The sequence below is a fragment of the Balaenoptera physalus genome (genome assembly GCF_965194825.1).
Source record: "Balaenoptera physalus genome assembly, chromosome: 21".
Lineage (NCBI taxonomy): Eukaryota > Metazoa > Chordata > Mammalia > Artiodactyla > Balaenopteridae > Balaenoptera > Balaenoptera physalus.
This window is the reverse complement of record NC_138902.1, coordinates 8,666,247-8,678,221: the sequence shown is the minus strand read 5'-3', so window position 1 is coordinate 8,678,221 and position 11,975 is coordinate 8,666,247. Positions and strand designations below refer to the sequence as shown.

The window sequence follows — 11,975 nt, the reverse complement described above, 5'->3', positions numbered from 1 at the left end:
GAAGGTTGCTGCGATGGGGGCTCTGCTGCCATGGAAATGACTTCATTTCCTTCCACTCAAATAGCCTACTGACTGGGTTCCTGCTCTGTTGAGGAAAAGGGTCGTTGACTCTCCCCAGAAGGTGTTCAGTTCACATCCCAAAAGTCCCTCTCTTCAGGCCCTGGGGAGGTGTAGCAGCTCCTGAGGGCGCTCTTTCCTGAGGCTGGCTGACAGAAGTGGGGGGGGTTCCTGAGAGTTCCCGGGTGCTGGTTGAAGTCCCCAGAGAATGGTCATGCAGGCTGGGGAGTCAAGTAGGTGGAGAGAGAAGGTCGGGGGCAGAGGGCCCCTTCCTGAATCCAGAGCTCACAAGGTTACCCCCCCATTTCCAGAAACTCTCTCTTCCCCCACACCAGCCCATAGGGCCCCGTACCGGGACACCGGGAGCCCAGAGCACCTGTGGCCTCAGAGACGCTGGCACGCAGCCCCCGGAGTGGGCGGGGCCGGCTGCAGGCAGATGGGGACGAGGTGCGCTCCCGGGAGGCCTCGGGCTGAGGGTGGCCCTCTGAGAGAAGCAGCCCAGCTTGGCCAGGAAGGTGAGAGGCGGGGGAGAGCAACCTAGGGCGCCCCCTCGGAGCAGCGGGAGTGGGAAGAGGCGCAGGGGCGGAGGGAACCCGCGACGGGAGGCGAGTGGGCTCTCAGCAGAGGCCAGCTTAGCCCGCGGGAGCTGCCTCTGCGCAGGGGGCGGGAGGGCAGTGCCGCCCCGGGGCTGCCGGGCTTCGCGGATCGCGGCTCTCCGCACACGGCTCGCAGGGCCCTGTGACTCTGTATCCCCTCCCTCACCCCGCCCCCCTCGCGAGGCCACGCTGCTGGGTGTCCTGTGTCGATGGGCAGAACCTCATCGCCGGCCCCTCCCAGACCCGCCTCTGCCCACCTGCCTGGCCCTGCGCAGCTTGCGGCCTCGAAGGTCCCCGCGCACTCCGCCAGCGGCCTCTGCTGCTTCTGCTGCTGCGGCCGGGAACCCGCGTCCAGACCACGCCGGGCACCTCCAGCACCCCGAGTCCGCGGGAGCGCACGCGGGCCCTGAGGCGGGACTTCCCGCTTGCGGACGGGGGGCTGCAGTGTGTGCGGGCTGGTGGGGGCCGGTGGGGGCCTAGCCTGGCCCCGGGCAGGGGAGGAGGTCCGGAGCATGCAGAGCTAGCGGGGAGACCCCCTCACACCACCGCTGGATGTCCTCTCCATCACCTATGGACGCCCTTCCCCTTCTCTGTCATCCCCTCCCTGGTGGGAACCCCTCAGCCCAGGCCTCAGCTGCTCCTAGTGTAGTCTGTGTGACAGTGGGAGGTGGGGGACCCCCCGGCTGGCCCAGGCCAGGCAATGTGTCCTGCCTGATCCCAAGACCTAGGGAGCCCACCCATTTGCCTTGACCTCCCTCCAGCCACAACGACATGCCCCTGGTCCTGAGGCAGTTTTACCACAATGGCCTCCAGGATGTTAATCTGTGCAATTTCAGCCACGGCCAGACCAGCTTGGACAGGCTGAAAGACGGTCTCGTGGGTGCCCAGGTACCAAAGGGACACACAAGGTGCCACCATGGCTGCTGGGGAATGTGGGGCAGTTTGGGGGCCTCAGAGACCACAGCTTAGTCACATTGGAACTAAGTTACCATAGTGACCTAGAAAGTGCCATGCCATGGATGCTGGGGGCTACAGGGGTCACAGTAAGCCAACCTGACGGGCATCCAAGTACCACAGAAACAGCAACGCATTCCATGTGACTTCTGGGCACAGTGAGTGCTGTGCCAGCTGAGGAGGCTATGAGAAGCCCAAGGAGTTCCAAAGCCCAAACCAAGCCCTGGCCTTCCCTCAGTTCTGCTCAGCCTACGTCCCATGCCAGACCCACGAACGGGATGCTGTGCGCCTCACCCTGGAGCAAATTGACCTCATCCGCCTCATGTGTGCCTCCTATTCTGAGCTGGAGCTTGTGGCCTCAGTTAAAGGTAGACGGGGGACTTCCCTGGTAGTCCAGAGGTTAAGACTCCACGCTTCCACTGCAGGGGGCTCGGGTTTGAGCCCCGGTGGGGGAACTAAGAGCCCTCATGCTGCGCGGCACGGCCAAAAACAAAAAGGTAAACAGACTGGTGGTGGTAGGTGCTAGGGACTTCAGTAAGCTACCCCTGCCTCTGAAAATGATCATCTGACCTACCTGCCCCCAGCTCTCAACAATACCCGGAAGCTGGTTTGCCTCATTGGTGTGGAGGGCGGCCACTCACTGGACAGTAGCCTCTCCATCTTGCGTACCTTCTGTGCGCTGGGTGTGCGCTACGTGACACTCACCCACACCTGGAACACGCCCTGGTGAGCGCAGTGCAGATGGCAAGGGCCCAGTGAGGCAGGGATCTGCCCAAGATCACGCTGGGGCCCAAAGCAAGTTTACCCCTGGGATCCGGCCCTGAACCTGGGGTGGGGAGGGGAATGGAGGTTTGCAGAACAAGACTGAATCCCCAGAAGGGCCCTCCTACTGCCAGGCACAGCCCAGTTTGGGTCCCTCCTCTCGCACCAGAGAGTTGCAGGTGTAGACGGTTCCACAGAACCTCTTTCTAGGCTCTTGTAGCCAAGTCATGGCCACCAGTCAGACTGCCTCCTGGCCATCCTGCAGGGCACAGAGCTCAGCAAAGGGTATCCACCCCTTCTACAGCAATGTCAGTCGGCTGACCGGCTTGGGCGAGGTAAGGACCCGGGTTCCATACCCTGCCCCACGTGAACGTCCAGCCCCGCCTGTTCCCTACAGATAACTGCACACAAGGTAAATGCAGCCCTGATGACCTCTCCCCATCCTGTCCCTGCAGAAGGTGGTGGCAGAAATGAACCGCCTGGGCATGATGGTGGACTTGTCCCACGTCTCGATGCTGTGGCACGGCGAGCCCTAGAAGTGTCACAGGCACCTGTCATCTTCTCCCACTCAGCTGCCCGGGGTGTGTGCAAGAACACTCGGAATGTTCCTGATGATATCCTGCAGCTTCTGGTGAGAGACTGCCCTGGCCCTCAAACCTAAAGCAAGAGGTTCAAACCGGGAGCCCTTGAACCTCAGCCTCTTCTCCCTCAATTTCCTCAAACCCCAGGTTAAATATCTTCTGCCCCCAAAACCCACGGTCCACAGCCCCTGAACTCTTGAGCCCTAGATGGGGGTCTAGGTGGTAAGATACTCCTCCAAACCCAGAAACCCAGGGCCAAGACACCACCCAGACCAGGGCTGCGGCTCCTCCATTCACACAAACCCAGAGAGGAGACGACTCTGACCTCAACACCTTCCTCACAGGGGACGAGAGCGTGAACAGGCAGGTGGCTGTGCTGGGGGCCAAGCTGACTGTCCACCGGTCCGCCCCTGCAGAAGAAGAACGGTGGCATCGTGATGGTGCCCTTGTCCGGCGGGTGCTGCAGTGCAACCCGTTAGCCAACGTGCCTACTGTGGCAGGTGAGCCTCACCCTGGGCTCTCTGAAAACTCTGATTTGGAGCTGAAGCTGGGTCCAAACTTGGGGAGGACTTCAGAAGAGCCCCAGTGGTTTGACCCACCTGTTGGCGATAAGTACAGCTCCCAAAAACCCAATAATGGACGGTACACAGCATCTTGGTGCCATGTGGAACTGGAGCCACGGGATCAAAACTGCGATACTGATGGGTATCAGGGAGGCTGTCAGACACAGAGCCCGGGTGCTGCCCAACTGTGCCCCTGCAGGGGCTGCTAAAGCGCACTGCCCCTACCTCTGGCCAAGGGACTGGACAGCTCCTTAGGTCTCCGGGGTCTTCATCAGTTGTACTCTTGTTCCTCTCTCATCCTCCACACCCGGGGAAAGTAGCCCCCACAAGTTCTCAAGGAGACTGGGAGGCAGGATGAATCGTGGGTGGGAAATGGCCCAAACAGGGGGCTCTGGGGTCCACTCCAAATCTGAAGTCCAGTCTAGAGCCAGCTGGGATCACTTCAGATCAAACCTCAGGGCCCTCGAGTTGGTACTCTCGGTGCCAGGCCACGAAGGAACTGGCCTGTTTGGCCTACAGGCTGCAAAAAGGGGAATCAACAGAGGCCAGTCATCACCCCCACCCCTGCCCTGGAAGCCCCACACTGCTGACTTCCCATTCTTCAGATCACTTCGACCACATCAGGGCAGTCACTGGATGCAAGTTCATCGGGATTGGCGGAGATTATGACGGGGCTGACTGGTGAGTGCTTCCCCGTGGCTTGTCTCGGGCTGGCTGGGCAGCAGTGGGGCTTTCACAGCCACCGTGCCCACCACACTGTGGTCCTCATGGCCTTGACCATAGCCTCAGGTGTGCTGGCCCAACTGGTATCTCCCCTCTCCCAGGGTCTGCTTCCTGGGCTCTCCTGTTTGGCCCTACTCTAGGTCATCATATTTGTCTAAAACACCACACCGAGCTCACCTGCCCAGCATCTGCGCCCATCCAGTGCCAGCAGACCCATGACCTCTGAGCAGACTCTTAGCAAGGTATGGGCTGGGCTGACCATCCTCTCTGCCTGCAGCTGGGTCTGTGCATGCGGTGGGGGGGGTCAACCCAGTTCTTAAAAAGCTTTTCTTCTCTTTATAAATGGAGGCAAAAATTGCATTCAGTGAAAGGCATAGATCTTAAAAGTACAATTCAATGACTTTTGACGAATAGTCGAGGCGCTTTTGGGGCATTCCTCTGAAGGATGAAGAGCAGGAGTGAATCATTTACTCTCTCCAAGTCTCCATTTTCCATATCTGACCAGGGCTGGGGTTCAGTGGACCCTGGACACATAGGGCTTTGGTTCTGACTCAGGACCAGGGAACAGGTCTGAGGCCCAATAGCTGGCTGGCTGGTGGCCACACAGGTTCCCGCAGGGGCTGGAGGACGTGTCCATATACCCGGTACTGATAGAGGAGTTGCTGAGGCGTGGCTGGAGTGAGAAAGAGCTCTGGGGTGTGCTTCGAGGAAACGTGCGGCGGGTCTTCAGACAGGTGCAACAGGTATGCTGGGCTGGGCAAAAGAGGAGCTCTGAGCAGGTGGTCTGAGCAGGTGTACGTGGGGGTGCTGTGAGAGGTGCTGCCCGCTGACTGCCGCCTCCAGGTAAGGGAGGAGAACGAGGGACAGAGTCCCTTGGAGGATGAGTTCCCAGATGAGCAGCTGGGCAGCTCTTGCCGCTCCGTCCTCCCACGTCTGCATCAGAGAGAGGATCCGGCTCCAGACCAGAAACTAACCAGAGATGCGGTGCGTGGGAATCCCATTTTGTCACCTAAGTGGTCATTCTCAAACTCTTGCCCCCACATGGGCGCAGGCCTCACAGTTATTGCTGCCTTCCCAGTCCTCATTGTTTGGCTCTGGTGATCCAGTTAATCCTGCCAGATGTCACTTTGGCAGCCACAGATACCCCACAAAGTTTCCTTGCATGCGAGCACAAACATTTCCTATGTATTATTCTTTTCTGATAATTCTTTCAATGTATCCCTTCTGGCTTTGTGCAAAGCGATTCTTTGTTTTGTACACGGGGACCACATCTGGGAAAACATCGCCACACCCTCATAAGTTACAGGGGGAGACCCGAGCTGGCCAAGCCATGACAGGAGCTCGCCGCTGCTGAGCTCTACAGATCTCGCTCCTTCCACACAGTTCGCCAGTTCCGCGGCGAGCTCATCTTTCTTGATGTTCTTCCCTTAGGAGACGTGTACAACGCAGCAGGATTCTCAACCCGTTCCCCGTGGTCACTTGTGCTAGATGGAGCTTTGCAGTGTTCTGTGCCGGCCGTGGGCCGCTGCTGGAACACTGTGTGACAACTGCCTGCACAGGACTTCGGGGATAATGAAATGTCTGTCTTCCCAGCCTGACGCTGCTGAAAACCACGCTTCCCAGAGAAGGAGAGAGATCCAGCTGGTCCACACCTGCATACACATTTGTTGACATGTGTAGATGACAGCAGGCTCTAGCAGGACCCACATCAGCCTGAATTCAAGAACTCGGGTGCCAGCCCTTGACAGCAGCTGAAGGGGGGTTTACAAGAGATGCAACCTCGAACCATACCCTAGGCTGAACCAGAGATGCTGTTGGAAGAAATAGGCCGTTGTGCCACTTTCACGAAGAGTTTGGCCACGAGAAAAGTCCCCCAGAGCCCAGCACTGTGGGAGAGGCCTCACCCACAGAGCAGGGCAAGTGTCCCAGGCAGGGTGCCCCGCGCCCGGCACCCCACCAACCCAGCAGGAAGGTGCCCCCCCTACGCCCCAGACAACGGGAGCTCTCCCTTCCTGAATAATTGAGCTTCTCATCCAAAAGAGGTTCTCTTCCCACCCAAACATCAGAGCTTCTAAATATTTCAGGATCCCTGGGTTGTAGAGGGTCACTCACCGTGCCCTTTGGATGAATGAAGCCAACGTCAGCTGCTTCTGGGCTGGCCTTGAACAAAACCATCAAGATGGAAAATCTCTGCTCCTGCCCTCCCTCCCGTCACCCCCCGTCAAGCCTTTCCTGCTGCATGCAATGACCCGGCTCTTTTGCAAGCAGGTGAAGAACGCCCCCTGTGCGTGCAGTTCTGTGGTCCCTGCAGAGATGAGGTGGGTGCGGGGGACCCTCAACCATGCTGGCCTCTGCTGCCATCCCCAGGGCCCTTGATACGGGCTTCAGCACAGCACAGCCAGCCTCAAGAGGCCTGTGGGACCACTGGGGCCCCGGAGGCGATCCCCTGGATGTTCCTGGGAACGCTCCCACGACTCCAAGGCGACCCGTGCCAGCACCCAACTCCAGCAAGCTGGCACTCCTTACCTTTCCCGATTCCGTTCGCAGCCCCCTCCTCATACGCATTCTCAAAGCTTCCAAGGGGGGTGGCCCCACTTCTCTGCTACAACTCCACCCTGAAGGCAGCCCCCGCCTGACAGCACCGCCCGCCCCCCTGGCAGGGCAGCCCTGAGTAGCTGCCCCTCCACGTGGACTGTCCGTTCCCAGGTTCCACGCCAGCCCACCGAGGGGTGGAGACTCCAGGAGAGCCACTGTCCGCTCGCACTGCCCCAGCATCACCACCGCCACTTGCATCCACTCTACACTTTCCTGCTGTGTGCTTCCCCACCCCGGTCCCCTGCGTGGGTCCCCCACTGCGCGTACACAAGCCTGTGCAGAGACAGAGCACAGCCACCAAGTCTGAGCCTCGCCGCTGACGTCTGTGCTTGGAGAGGCTGGAGGAAGCTGCTCCCCAGTCGGCTTCACCGCAGGGTCCTGGTACCCAGTCTGCCTCCATCAGGGAGGTGATGGGACCCCACGGAAGGATGCCCAGAAGCTCTCCCGGCCTGCGGGGTCTGGGGCTGTTCAGCTCTCTAATGCTGGGTCCTTCGGAGAGAAAGTCTTCAGTCACCTGCCTGGGCACCCCATCCCCTCTGAAGATACAAACTAAACCTCCTCCAGGGTCTTGGCCTGGAGGCAGGAGCCGCCCAGGGTCAAAGCCCATCCCTCTCTCTTCCCACCTCTACACCTGTGGGAAGGGCTCAGGCTAAACTCCCGGTGCCTCTTCTCTCAAACCCTCAAATGATAAGAGAAGAGGTATGTCTGTCCACCTTGCAGGGTCCTTACTCTGCCTGCCAGTAGGTGACATGGTCCTGGAGGTTCTTCTTAAATTGCCAGTCTCACTGTCTTAGCCTCAGAGCTACACATGCCCAGGAAGGACGCCGGGTACACGGCGTCCCGTTACTCCCAACTGTACTCCTGAGCGTCAGGGTTAGCTGCCAGCAGGGGACAACCCATTTCAGGGATTTCTCATTTCCAAGGGCTCTTGAATGCAGAAAGAGCCCTAAGAGTCAAAGGAATTTAGCTCCAGTGGTGAAGTTACAAGTCATCTGGCAAACACTTACAGCTGGAGGGCCAACTAAGCACCCCCTTAAATCTCACCACACAGACTCTGCTGATCCGGGCTGCCCCGTGTGGTTCTCCTAAGGTTGCCTGTGATATTGATCATCTTGCTGTACCTCCCAGTTAAAGACACAGCCTTAGGAAGATGGCTGGACCCAGACCATCAGGCAATCGTATTTACCCACTGACCTACCCTCTTCCTCCCTCCTTCCTCCCTCACTTTGGAAGCTTTAGCGAAACATATTTCACTTCCCACTTTAAAATGAAATCATTAGCCTCTAAATAATGAACCTTGCATGGATAGGAGGGCAGGCAGTCTGCACACACACCTGTGCTGGTCGATCTGCCCAGTGAAAGGGAGGAGCAGAGTATTCCCCAAGGGGCTTTCTCGGAGCTTCTGAGGCTGAAATTTGAGGGTTGACGGGGTGTACACGTTAGGAAGTGAAAGAGAGAGACTCCAGCTGCGGGAGAGGAGGGGAGAGACTCTCAGTGGTCTTCCTAGGTAGTGAGCTGTCGGAGCGAGTGGCATTCCTCCCCATCTCGCCCATGAAACAGTAAACACAGCGCATGTCTCTGTGCCCTTTTCCTAACAATGAATTATTTTTTAAAATATTTTAACTTTGTGTGTTGTTGTACAGGAGGGTCACTGAGGGATATATTTGAGACTAGGACCCCTAACTCCATGAATAGCAAAGTTAATATCTGATGCAGCCAGGACGTTGCAAAGCCTCTTGGGACCCCAGGTACCCAGGATCGCTGTGCACGGAAGAGCCAGCTGCCCACTCGCTGCTCATCCCCCTGCAGGCTCCCCGGTCAATTGCTTACGTAGCCTCCTGTCTGTATGTTCCCTGTTGCAGCTCACGGTGCTTGACTAACTGAGCTGGAAGCATTCAGAGCCTCTTCTGCTCGGTGCTCAGAGCACTGATCCCAAGAGCTGCACCACCAAAACAGGATTCTAAGGGTCGACAAAATGGGAAATCTTGCAGTTTATCCTCTTTCTAAGGATCCACCGTACTTTTTGTTAGTAAAGCCTCTTAGATAACCTTTAAGAAAGACACCTGGGTTTTTTTCCAAACTCACTCAACTTTTCCCATAATGAAATTTTTATTAATACCCTGCAGACTTGTGCTTCACAAAAACACTCAGGAAGTCTTTTCCAGAATCGTATAGGTCGTGTCTGCAACAGTAGTTCTCGTGCAAATGCAGCAGTGAACTTTGCATGACTGTTTCAAGGATGTTTAATGAAAGCCAAGGGCATGATTCCTAAAATGCAATTCAGTGAAGATAATTATACAAGGAAAGAAACTAATATGGTTCAAGTAATTGGCCTTCTGGTAGACCAGTGAGAGGCATCTGCCTCAGAGTACCTACAGGAGTGGATGGGGCGGGGGACCTTGGATGGTCACTCCTAAAGGGCACTCCTCTCCCAGACTTTGTCAGTACTAAACAGCCAACAATTCGAGGTTAGACTCTCAGAGGGAAATCAAAAGCACTGTTATGTTGCTTTAATAATTGAGGATAGCATCTATATGCTTTGGAGAGGAGAAAAGCAAATGGCAGAGATGCCATCCAAGTAGGAAACTTGATGAGCTAATCAGTATTCTCCCCTGAATGGAAGTCTCTATCCTCCTCCAGGACTGAGGCAGGGACGGACTTGCCTGAGGTCATATAGTGAGTTGGTAAGAGGAGAAAGTCACATCCAGTTCCCTGACTCTGTTCAGTGATTACTCACCCTACCAACAACCCAAAGACCTCAGCTCTTCTTGAACACTTTGAACTGAGTTGTGGGCTTGTAAGGTGCCCAGAAAATTTTTATGGTTTTGTTTTATTTTTATTAAGTAGCTGGAAGTCTGAGACCACGGTTGATGCACAACCAGAGGAAAGGGAAGGAAAAGAGGAAAAAGTAGATGAAGTGTGTCCTCCTGAACTCTTGCTATTTTGTTTTCAAACTTCACTTCTCCGTACTCTGCCCATGAAGATACCGATGGTCACGGTGATGGCAGTGGCTGTGATTTACTGAGCACCCCCTCTGTACTATGTCCCGTCTTAAGCAAGCTCTCTTGATTCTCATGCTGGTTCTGTCTCATTTTTCTGACTTTTAAACCTTGGAATGTCCCACCCACTCCTCTTCTCCATCCTCACTCACTCCCTTGATGATCTCATGCAGCCCCAAGATTGTTAATGAACTACACACTGATGATCGTATCCCAGCCCCAGCCTCTCCCGGGGCCCCAGATGCTCACGCGCCTCTGTCTACCCATCACCTCCACTTGGGTATCCAAGAGACTACTGCTGCTTAATGTGCCTGAAGCCAAATTCTTGGTTCCTGCACCCCATAACCAAAGGGTTCTCCTTTCACCCAGTTCTCCATTTCAATATGTGACAACTCCAGTTTACCCATCGTTCAGGACAAAATCTTTTCTTTTATTGCAAAAGTGTTGTTTCTTTTTTCTTAAATTTTTATTGGAGTAGAGTTGATTTACAATGTTGTGTTAGTTTCAGGCGTACAGCAAAGTGAATGTTATACATATACATATATCTGCTCTTTTTTAGATTATTTTCCCGTACAGGCCATTATAGAGTATTGAGTAGAGTTCCCTGTGCTATACAGTAGGTCCTTATTAGTTATCTATTTTATACACAGTAGTGTGTATGTGTCAATCCCAATCTCAGGACAAAATCTCGAGGTGTCTCTTTGTGTCTCTCTATTCACCCAACCCAACCCTCATACTAGCTCATCCTACAGGTTCTACCTACAGAATATTTCCAGATTCTGACGGCCACTTATCACCACGACCACTGCTGAAATCCAAGCTCTCTTCCTCTTTCACCTGGAGATGAAGTCACCTCCGACCTGGTCTTTTGGCTTCTCCACTTACAATGTTGTTGTTTTTTTTATTGGAGTATAATTGCTTTACAATGTTGTGTTAGTTTCTGCTGTACAATGAAGTGAATCAGCTATAGGTATACATATATCCCCTCCCTCTTGGACCTCCCTCCTCCCCCCCATCCCACCCTTCTAGGTGGTCACAGAGCACCGAGCTTACAGTCTTAAAATCTACTTTCCACTGAACAACCACAGTGGTCTTTCTAAAATATACATCAGGTCATTTCTCTGCTCAAGGTCACCAGTTGTTTCCCATCTCACTTAGAGTAACCCTGCCAGGCTGTATGATCCAACCAGCCCCTGCGTGCGTACACACACACACACACACACACACCCTCTCTGCCCTCTTCTCCTTGACCCCCACTTTCCCACCCCTCCAGCCATACAGAGCTTCTTCATGCTCCTTGAACTTGCCAAGCACTCTCCCACTCCAGCACCTTTGAACTAGCTCTTTGCCGTACCTGGACATCTATATGGCACCTCATTTTCTTCCAGGTTCTGTTTAAGTATCATCTTACCAAAGATGCCTTCCTTGACTGTCCTTTAAGAAAAGTCATCCCCACATGCATACACTGTCTCCCCTACCCCTCACCCCGGCTTTATTTTTCTTCTAAGTATCATAACCACCTGACACAGATGTCATTGCCGAGTTTTCCATCTTCCCATGTTAGACTATTAACATCCGAAGAGGAGAGACTGTTCTGTTTACTGCTTGATTTCCAGCACCTAGAATACGCCAGAGTATGGATTTATATGTTTATATTATTTGTTAAATCAATGAGTGCAGGTACCGTGATCCAATTTCACAGATGAAGAAACAGAGACTCTTAGAAGCTGATTACCTGCCAAAGACCAGTAAGCGGTAAGTTCAACCAGTAAGTTCATCAGACACTGGAGTCTTTGCCTTGGTGTCCAGTCCCCTGTGGTGCCACCACGTCCATCACATTCACAACAATAAGGCATCTCCTTCTCCCGACCTCTCTTCTGCTGCTTCCGGGAAACAAACTGCTCTCAGGAGGTGTGATGGGGAAATGCACAAACCAGCAACAGGCAGAGAGAAGTACAGGGTGTGTGCGGTTTTATTGGTGCCACACACCCGGCCTCTTCTGTCTCTTGTAATCGAGTTGCTGAAATGTGTACGGATGGCCCAGATTCCAGGGCACCTACTCCAGAGGAAAAGCGGGGCTTCCAAAGGAGCCTGGAGATGCCCACAGCCACTTTGCTGAGCCTCATAACACGCGCTGCTCAGGCT

The 11,975-nt window shown here is 54.7% G+C and overlaps 1 long non-coding RNA gene and 1 pseudogene across 2 annotated transcripts; one reads left to right on the top strand and one right to left on the bottom strand.

Moving 5' to 3' along the window:
- Positions 1-265: 265 nt before the first annotated feature.
- On the top strand, positions 266-7,696 carry LOC309651569 (dipeptidase 2-like; annotated as a pseudogene). Its single transcript has 14 exons — positions 266-290; positions 393-504; positions 837-1,301; positions 1,415-1,541; positions 1,846-1,975; positions 2,192-2,333; positions 2,635-2,704; positions 2,825-3,000; positions 3,367-3,450; positions 4,119-4,194; positions 4,844-4,979; positions 5,080-5,220; positions 6,463-6,520; positions 7,626-7,696. The product of its transcript is annotated as a dipeptidase 2-like (transcript).
- A 5-nt stretch (positions 7,697-7,701) lies between these two features.
- On the bottom strand, positions 7,702-11,729 carry LOC309651494. Its single transcript, XR_014258191.1, has 3 exons — positions 11,351-11,729; positions 8,662-8,791; positions 7,702-8,297 (listed from the first exon to the last, which is right to left on the bottom strand). It is a non-coding gene; the product is annotated as an uncharacterized lncRNA (long non-coding RNA).
- Positions 11,730-11,975: the final 246 nt, after the last annotated feature.